Genomic DNA, 9905 nt, shown 5'->3' with positions numbered 1-9905 from the left:
AATTCGCAGATAAAAAAAAATTGCAGAATTGAATTAGTTTATAGAAAAATTTACTATTAAATTAAGTTAAAAATATTAACTAAATATTAAATCAAGCAATAAGTACAATTAATTTTTCAATAAAAGGGTTTTTCTTGTTCGTTGTTGATGGAGTTTATATTAAATAATTTAAGTCTCCCTAGAATATTTACTACGAGCCGTTACTGTCCACATCTTTCGGGGCTCAATAGACTGTACCCATTTTTGATACGTAGTTGTTGATATTCTTATACTGAAACGCTACTGTAATATAATAATGGTTCAGTTAAAAAAAAAAAAAATAAAATTTTAATACATTTCTTTTAAATTACTTCAACGTAAGAACTCATATTAAATAAATCTGATAAAATATACATGGAATCTGTATCGGTATTATTTTATAAATGATTTTTCACAATATCGTCTCTTGTTGTAATAAGCAAAATGGTCGTATGTATAAATAATATAATATGTATAATAACGTACGTATGCACGTTCATTATACAATTTATAACAATGAGAAGAAGATACACATAATTTGGTGAATTAAAAACAACATTTTATTTTTTATAAAAAACCATGGTTATTGCAGTGCTTGAAAAAAAAAAAAAGAAAAAAAGGCAGAGGATAAATTATATTAATCAACAATAGTTTGTGCGACACAGAACATGTGGGCTCATTACATGAATTGCATGACACAAACATATTTACAAAATATGAAGATAAATTAAAAAAATAATAATTATGATAATAACCATAATAAATATAAATTTCTAACACGTTACACTAAAACACAAATATTATTACGCTTAAGACTATCAACAGAGAGTTACAGTTTTAATTGATCTTTTTTTCTTACATTAACATATACTATATACAAATATAATATTATAAATAATATTAGTTCTTAACTACTTATAAATATTTGAAAAGCACCTAGCTAATGTATAGTTATTAACATTTTTTATAGTAAGAATTATCAATACTAGTATACATAACAATATAATAATCTATTTATAGAAATAGATAATTTTATTAGAAACATAATTTCCTTCACACATAGCACACTTATCTAGTTAATGAGTTTTAGCAAATACTATAATAATATGTTACATATATTATAATTATTATAATTGTTTGTTTAAAATTAATTACCAATTGTAAATTGAGTATTAACATATTCGTATCGTTTATATAAAGTTTCTTAGGCAACTATAAGTCTTATCATTTTGGGCTAGGCGTAAATTAGTTTGCGGCGGAAATTGGAATCATATCGAACATAGTTATGTAGTGCTCGTAGATATGGTTCAGAGAATGTCCTGTAAGAAGAAAAAATGAACAAATTAAATATTATGTATAGTGTGTGTGTGTGTTTGTGATATGGTAATACCATAATATTAACACTATTTATTTTGTATATTAAAATAGAATACAATCATACAATTATATTTAAATTTATAATAATTTTAAATTCATAAATAAAAAAAGATTTTCATTATTTAACACATCTTGGTCTGGATGTGAATATAAAAAGTTTGATTTTAAATTATGAATTTAACTACACCATTGATAACGTGTTTTATTTATAAACAGAAAGATAATACAAAATTAATAATTAATAATTAATAATTTCTACAATTATAATGCGATTTAAATGCTTAAGACGTGTTGATGCATACAGAACTCGACAAATGTATATAGTTAATTACTTTTATATAATGTGACTTATATTATTCACATTTAATGGAAATACGAGTTATTGAAAATATACTGTTCATTAAGATGCAAACTAATATTTACTCGTAATTCAAATTTCTTCCTACAAGTTATGAAATAATAGATAATGGCATTAAACTTCAACTTGATTAATTATACGAGTTACAAAGGTTTTTGATATAGTGTATAATTTTTTTAGTATAAAAGGGTCGAAAATAAGCTCTCAAAGTCTTAAAAGAATGTACTTAAGGCGTTTGGACAAGTATCCTTTGACAATGCTCCTTTATTTTTTATTATATTTTTTATTCGAAGATCTTCGAGCGGGACCGATTTTCTTTTGAATATCCATTTTCATGGTTAACATCACAGAGGGTGGGGTGATAAGCTTTTGTTTCAATACTTATTTTTTTTTCAAACAGTAAGATCATAGGCGTAAATAGTATTTGAAATTTGGGTGGGGGCTAAAGCTCAGGTCTATACTGGATACTTTTACATCATAATAAAACATGTAGTGGAATCATTAGTTTTTGGGGGACTATAGAAACTCTAAGAGGCTATTCCGCATATTTTACATATTTTACTAATATTTTTCAAGAATATTATAAGATTTTATTCAAGTTTTTAAGAGAATATAATCCATGCTCAACTGATAAACAAACAAACATAAAGTTATAAAACAAAAAAGTTTAAAATAAAAAAAAAATATTTTTTAAAAACAATTTATATAATATTTTTCTATATTCCTTGAAAGGATGATTTAAAAATGTATACTGTGAGCTTCTCTTATCGCAATTTTTAATATTTAACGAACCTATAGTAAAAGTATAATTTACATAAGAAATCTGTGATTTAAATGAATAATTTCCAGACAGTAAATCGCTTTTCCTAAGTTGAAGGAAAAGATAAATTTTTTTTACAAAATCTTACTTTTTTCACAGTAATTATCCCTTATTTTTCTTAACTCAAAAATGGGTAACAGGAATTTTATTCTGAAACCCCTTTAATCTTTAGATATTTTGATCCATAACAACGACAATAACATTTATCTGTTCTTAATAAGGTGCAACAGAAATAAAGTATATAATTTATAAATACACCATCCCGAATTGCATAGGTATACAGATTTCGTGACTATTAGTATTAAGCAAAGTATATATGTACGAATGTGTATTTGCGTGTGTTTGTGTATGTGTATGTATCCTGGTTACAATAATCCTAAGGATTTTTTGCATCCAAAAATATTGGTCATTTTAAAACCCCTGGGTTTTGTTCGTTTTTTTCTAGATTTTATGAATGAATGTGGCACAATACGACGCTAGATTTTATGCTTTACCTTCCCACCAAATTTTTCGGCCTTACCGTAATCACTTGTTTGTAAAGAGAATACCTATAGTTTAACATATAATTGTTATATAAATAATTATATAATATATAGGTACACACACATATATATATTACGTTGTAATACCGAAAATGATTCAGTTATCATGTGTTTGGTGTTTATAAAATATCGTATTTTCACTGGGCGACAAACCATTTTTTTCTCAAAGTAGCCAATAAACAATAGTATGATGATAGTACTATAAGTTCGCTCCTCATAATTTCGCTAGTTTTTCAAAGTACTATCAATTAGGCGATAAAATATTTTCACTGGTTGATATTTGTGTCACTTAGTTAACTAATTAAAAAAATGCACTGGTATTTTATCATGTGAATTTTTTTTTCTGAGTAATGTTAATAAGAATCGTCGTAGTCCCGAATTATGCTGGCAAAATCCATGTGATATTTATATTAGTACGTGCCATATTTCAAAAGCGTTTTTTTTCTTTTTGAAATTTTTCGTGAAATTCGGTTTTTAAAATTATTTTGAGATTCGTTTTGGACTAGTGTAATGCTATGCTATTGTTGTAGTAATATTTTTACATATTGTTCATATAAAACCGCAAGTAGTCTTATACTTTAAACTAATTCCTACGACTTTCAATTATGGCATACAATTGAATTTAATTTTTATTTATTTTAACTAAACCAAATATAATTTAATACATAAATTATATTATAGTAGTTGATACTTGTACCAACTGAGTTATAGCTCATATCCGGTATACGGAGTTCATGGATATGTCATTTGTTTTAGAATGAAAACATACTTATATAATTAAAAAATAACTAAATTAAAACCTAACATAATAGTAGATATTTTAATAATAAAATTAACATCAGAGTTACATAATAATAAGATATTATACCAAACCAAATTTACTTTTTATAATTTTATTAATACACACATTTTCATTAAATTCAATAAATATTTCATTGATTACTTTTATTATTTTATTTATGTTATTTATATGTTCAGACCATTTTAGATTAAAATGAATTGTAATTCTTAAATCTTTGAAAGATAATACTATTTGAATTGGTTTACAACTACAATTTGCTATATAAGTTCCTCATATATGTATTAAAAAGTTATATCCAATCAAAAGCTATGAACGAATTCTTACTATTGATATGTAAACTAATTTATTTATATTCAGTGACAAAATATTTTTTTCCATCCAGTCATAGATATACCGTAATTCAATTTTAATAATTTGTTTTAACTTTTCCAAGAAACTATAGCCCAGGTATTTCCTTTTATTCTTGATTCCCTAAAAAATTTTTTTATTGATTGCTGTAAAACTTTAATTTATATTTATACGTTGACTTTTGTATTCGATTATACCTCTTTTATTGATAAATTCGTTGCATTTCCTCCTTGATTTCAATTTGACAATTATCAATGGCTTATCCAGATTTCAGTTTGATAGTTTGCGATAAACATTTTCAATATCAAATACGTTCAGATATATTTCTAATGTATTAGCAATGTCATGAATTTTCTATATTTTCCTCTTTTTTTTCTTTCAGACACCACTTATTTCACCATATTAAGATTTATTGTTTTTCTCCAATGTATTAATCTTAAACTCCAGGATTTAAATTATTTTATCTTTTTCTTTTAATGATGTTTCCAATTGAATAACACGATTTTTAAGTGCCTCTAGTGAATTAGTTTTAGTTAACTGACTTCTTGGGATATAATCCAATAAATTTATAATGGATTTTTATTTTTTTCTAATGTAGTTGGTATTATATTTTCTTTTGTCTTTGAGGGGTCTTTAATCGGAGTATCATCATGTCGATTAGTTTTCACTTGGTTGGTACATTCATTGCAATTGTATTTTTTCGGCTAACAGTTTGATGATATTCAAGGCTATCTTTATCCCTTTTTGAGCCTTTCATGTATGTAACAGTATAACATGTGTCACATTGTACATTGTCTTCTTTATGAACGATTGATATTTGACACTTAGGACAACATCATATTTTAACATGTTGGTATAAACAGTTAGTAATGAACAACGCACACGTCTTAACAAATGACATATCGTAACTGAATATATAATGTAATATATAAAAATATAAAGCTTGTTTATATATGTACTATATTTGTTGGATTTTATAATAATCGAATGATTGTGATAACAAATTTTTATCTTCAAGATACCTATTTTTTTGTATTTTTTTTCTTTTCGATGTTGAAAAATACGATACTTTTGACGTTTTTTACGTTCAATCGATACACGAATAATATGAAAAATACTCATAACATAAATTGCATAGAAATAAACGATGTATATTAATTATTGAAATTATATTGTATATTTCGATAGAAATTAATAATCAGAAAAATAATGGCTATTAATAATGTTAATGTCTGTAGTGATTATAGTAAATCTAGTCAAAAGGTATTTCTATAGGTAACCAATAATTATACACATTAAAACCATATCAAATTATACTAATAAATTGTATTTTATCATACTTAAACGGCAATATATTTATAAGCAATACATTTACTTTTTTTAAAAATATATAACATACGTTACTAAATTTTAGAGAGTAATAAAAATAAATTTCTAAAATACCGGGTGAATAATGATACAATAGTAAATTTAATATATTTTTCAGTCGTAAATTTATTTTGGTAGTTTTTAGAAAATTATTATAATGTATTTTCACTTATCGCAATTAATGCGTGGTAAACAACATGTGCAGTTCAAACATAATTAAAATACACATTGATTATAAAAAATTATTACAGGGATATTAATAATAACATTGCATCGAATATGACAGTACACTTTCTAGACTTTGAAAAAAAATGAAAGTTTATGCTGATGTTACATTAATGGGGCTGTTGTAGTTTTCAAATTTAATTACGAGTATAACTATTCTGACACATGAAAAAAGTAATATAAACAGTACAGTATCTATGTGGATTGGTAAATTCTATATCGTCCAATATTCACAATTTTGAATTTTTGTTTAATATTAAAGAAAAATAAAATAATTTTAAAATTAGATACCTTATTAAATTAAAAAAATAATGAACCGTGGAATTTATAATATTTTCAAACTTAATACGGAAATGATCTACACATATTTCATAATAAAATGGTTTTTTGTTATTTCTACAAAATATTGTGAATACTCGAAATAATTTATCTTGTAGAATACATATTATGTAGTAAATTAAGTATGCTTTTTGTATAACTATCATAAATAATACTAGGACTTCATGTTTTAAACAAAATAACTTTATGAAATAATTTTAACGAAGACCGAATGTTGAATAACGTACTGATATTTCACTGGCCGAGATGTTACGTTTTAATCAAACAATACAGTATTTTTTTATTTAATATGTACGAGTAATTGCGTAAATGAGCAAATAAGTTACAAACCATATGAAAATTTATTATTTGCATAAGGAAAAAAAACAGTAGATTTTAATGAGTTTTGTCAATGTTCTTTTAATTATATATTAGAATAAATACATACAAATTCGATATGTATATGTAGCGCAAAATAAAAATTACAATGGAATTTGTTCCGATTCAATACCGTTCATATACCACCTACACCGCTATAGTATTAAATTGCATAGTCAGAACGCCGTACGCACAAAATATGGTTAATAAAATATTTATACAAAATTAGTACGTGACACGGTAAGAATAAAAAATACCTTAGTATCTACGATATTGGATAGCATGTGACGAAATTTTAAATATTTCAGTGACGGTAACAAAGTAATTTCCTACCTAGACATAGTACTAAGTTTTACACCAGCTCTAATATATTGAAAATTATATCAATTATATTCGATTCCCGACTTGGCGATACTTCTGATCGTATATTATTTCTATACATATCTCTATAAATAATCGAGTTCAGACGATTTATCTAATAAGGTATAAAATTATAATTTTTTATTTTGCTGATGTTTTAGATCGAAAATCGTTAAATATGTATATACTTAAAAATACAAAATAATAATGGGTAATCAAAAATTATATTTATAAGTTGGATAAATAGTCATTATATATATATATATATGATATTTAACAAATTTACACGAAATATATATATACTAGGTTAGTAGGTAATTTACTGTATAATATCGTATTTTTTGAGACATTAAACTTTTCCTTTTACTCGACTTCTAAGTCGGGTAAAAAGGTAAGTACAGGAGATAATATTAAATTATTTATTCAAGTAAAAGGGTCATTTCTATAAAAATTCACATTTTTCCAAGTAGATGATTTAATTATTTACACACGAGGATAAAGTAGTCGCAATACAATGTTTGCAAATGTTCGTCACGTGTTGTTGTTTTTCACTATCGAATAAAACATTGCGATCCATCTTAGCTATCTGAAAAACTAAAATAACAACGTTTTGAACGTAAATCGTTGTTAGAAGATATGAAGACTTTCGTGCGGTAAACAGAAATATAAGAGTTGGGGGTCTACATTAATACCGTTTTAGCGCCCGAAAAGACAACGGAGCATTCATAATAGAAAGTCAGGTTCAATATTTTTTCAGAAAATTCTTGAGCGCAAGAGCCGTCTAAAATAAAAACAAAATAAAAACAAATCGGCCTAATACCAAGTATGTTTAACATGCTTTCGAAGAGGAAAGTCTCAAAATCTTTGAGAACACATCAAACACGCATGGGAATATTATCCAAGCAAGCACGCACGGAATATTCGATATCGCGTCGTAGTTTGATTCAAAGGAAAACACGGGTCAAAGCTTTATCCTAATACTACGTTCTACGTACATTCGTGACTCGTGTCTAAATTCTTAAAAAACATTTTGCGGCCAAACCTTAAGGGATACATCAACCGTTATCGGCCACATCGAAACAACAACATAATGAACGTCGTGTTTCAGTGATCAATAGGTTCTAAAAAATATTGTTTTTTTTTTCAAATAGTACCAATATAAATGCCTTTTTATACCCATTTCACAGCATGAGTAATTACATTTTTTGTGCTGAAGGTTGTTAAAAAGGAAAAAAAAAATTACCCATGATGTAGATTGCTGAAATAAAAATATATTCTTAAAATATGACGTATCTATAAAAATTAAAAAAATATCATCGCTTATCGTACCAAAGAATTGACTTGATCATTATTTTGGTTTTTATTCATATTTTTTTTTTCATGAATTAACAAATTCTCGTACCTATTCCCATTTGTTTTGTGATTTTTACCACTTAAGTAAAAATTTCGTCATTATTATATTGATTACCATTGATGTTATATTTAAATTCAACGAATTTTGAATATAATAAGAATATAGTAAAAGTATTCTGGAATACTATCTGATATATTATTTTAATAGTTGCGAGTAGATAATTACTGTATCTTTTTTTTGTCATATTTTTCTGCCACATTAAATATGTTATTTTATTCGTTGACCAATAAATATTTATATATTTATAATGTTTTCTCTAGAATTATACCAAAATCATTTGTTACCGATACAGCGCGTTATGTAAGAATGAAATAGACCAAAAAAGAAAAAAAAATCACTATGTTTGATTTAGATAATAATAAGACGTTTAAATATATTATATTTAAACGCCTTAGTTTAAAAATGTATTACAATAAAATGTAAAAATAAGGACTGAAATATGGGTTTCCAGAGTTAGTTTTTTATTTACTATTCTTATTATTTACATATATTGATAGCAATGATGGATCGTATCAGAAAAACCTTTTTGAGTAAGGGATAAATATTGAATATTTTATACAAACGTATCTCATGCAGTATCATAAGCAATACAAAAGTTATCAATTAAGAAGAAAAAATATAATCAACATTCATGAAAAAAATAATTTAAAATTTTCTGAATTTTAAAAAAATTTGATATTTAACGTTTCATTATATTTTAAAATTGTAAGTTTACTAATTTTTATTCAAATAATATTTATTAATATGAGCAATAATATATTTATAACTTTCAACTGAACAGAATTAACTCATAGACTTAATACGAGTATATCACATTGCATATTTGATAAATAAAATAAATTATTTATTTTGAAATAAACCAACGTACATCATACATATACTTATATCATGATTGTTTTCTCTGTAAGGCATTAAAAATCCTTGGTTTTGTTAAGCGTGTTTGTTCTCAATTTAAATTAGTTGCACCTATCAAATCTTTATACTGTGCACTAGTGTGTTCCGCTCTGGAATATGCGTCTGTAATATGTGATCCTCATACCATTTCACATAGTTATGTCCTAGAGCGAGTGCAGCGTAAATTCCTATCTTTTGCTGGTTATGTGCTAGAAATAAATCATCCACCACACGATTACACCCCTGTGTTTACTTCCTTGAAATTGTCCTCACTAGCCGATAGAAGAGTTTGAGCTAACCTTAATATTTTAAGCAAACTAATTTCTGGTCTTATAGACTCCCCGTCCCTTCTCCAATGCATTAATTTCAAAGTACCATCTTTTTCTTCACGTTCTAGCTACTCTTTCTTTGTCCCTATTTCTGTAATCAACTATGCTGCCAACGAACCCCTTACGAGAATGGTGAGGATTGCCAATGCTGAACTTTCCTTCTTGTCTTAGTTAATTATGTTATATATTACTATATACTATTACATTTAATTTCGTTTTCCTCTGTTTTTCACTTATGTTTTCTTCCTTCTTTAATTGTTTAGTTTAAGTTAATTTGTAAAATAACCATTGGGCTTGTCCGTGTTATAATAATAATAATAATAATAATAATAATAATAATAATAATAATAATAA

General features: G+C 25.5%; 1 protein-coding gene across 3 annotated transcripts in view; it reads right to left on the bottom strand.

Moving 5' to 3' along the window:
- Positions 1 to 1053: 1053 nt before the first annotated feature.
- Positions 1054 to 9905, bottom strand: part of LOC112680308 (neuropeptide Y receptor type 2-like) — a 217761-nt gene continuing 208909 nt past the window's right edge. For all 3 annotated transcript variants that reach the window (XM_025550380.1, XM_025550371.1, XM_025550363.1), the window contains one exon: positions 1054 to 1337. The gene's annotated coding sequence lies outside the window, so the exon portion shown is untranslated. The remainder of the gene's footprint in view (positions 1338 to 9905) is intronic.

Source organism: Sipha flava, unplaced genomic scaffold, assembly GCF_003268045.1.
Source record: "Sipha flava isolate LNK unplaced genomic scaffold, YSA_version1 101_pilon_pilon, whole genome shotgun sequence".
In the NCBI taxonomy this organism is placed as follows: domain Eukaryota; kingdom Metazoa; phylum Arthropoda; class Insecta; order Hemiptera; family Aphididae; genus Sipha; species Sipha flava.
The sequence above is the reverse complement of the archived record's forward strand: the minus strand, read 5'-3'. Positions and strand labels throughout refer to the sequence as shown.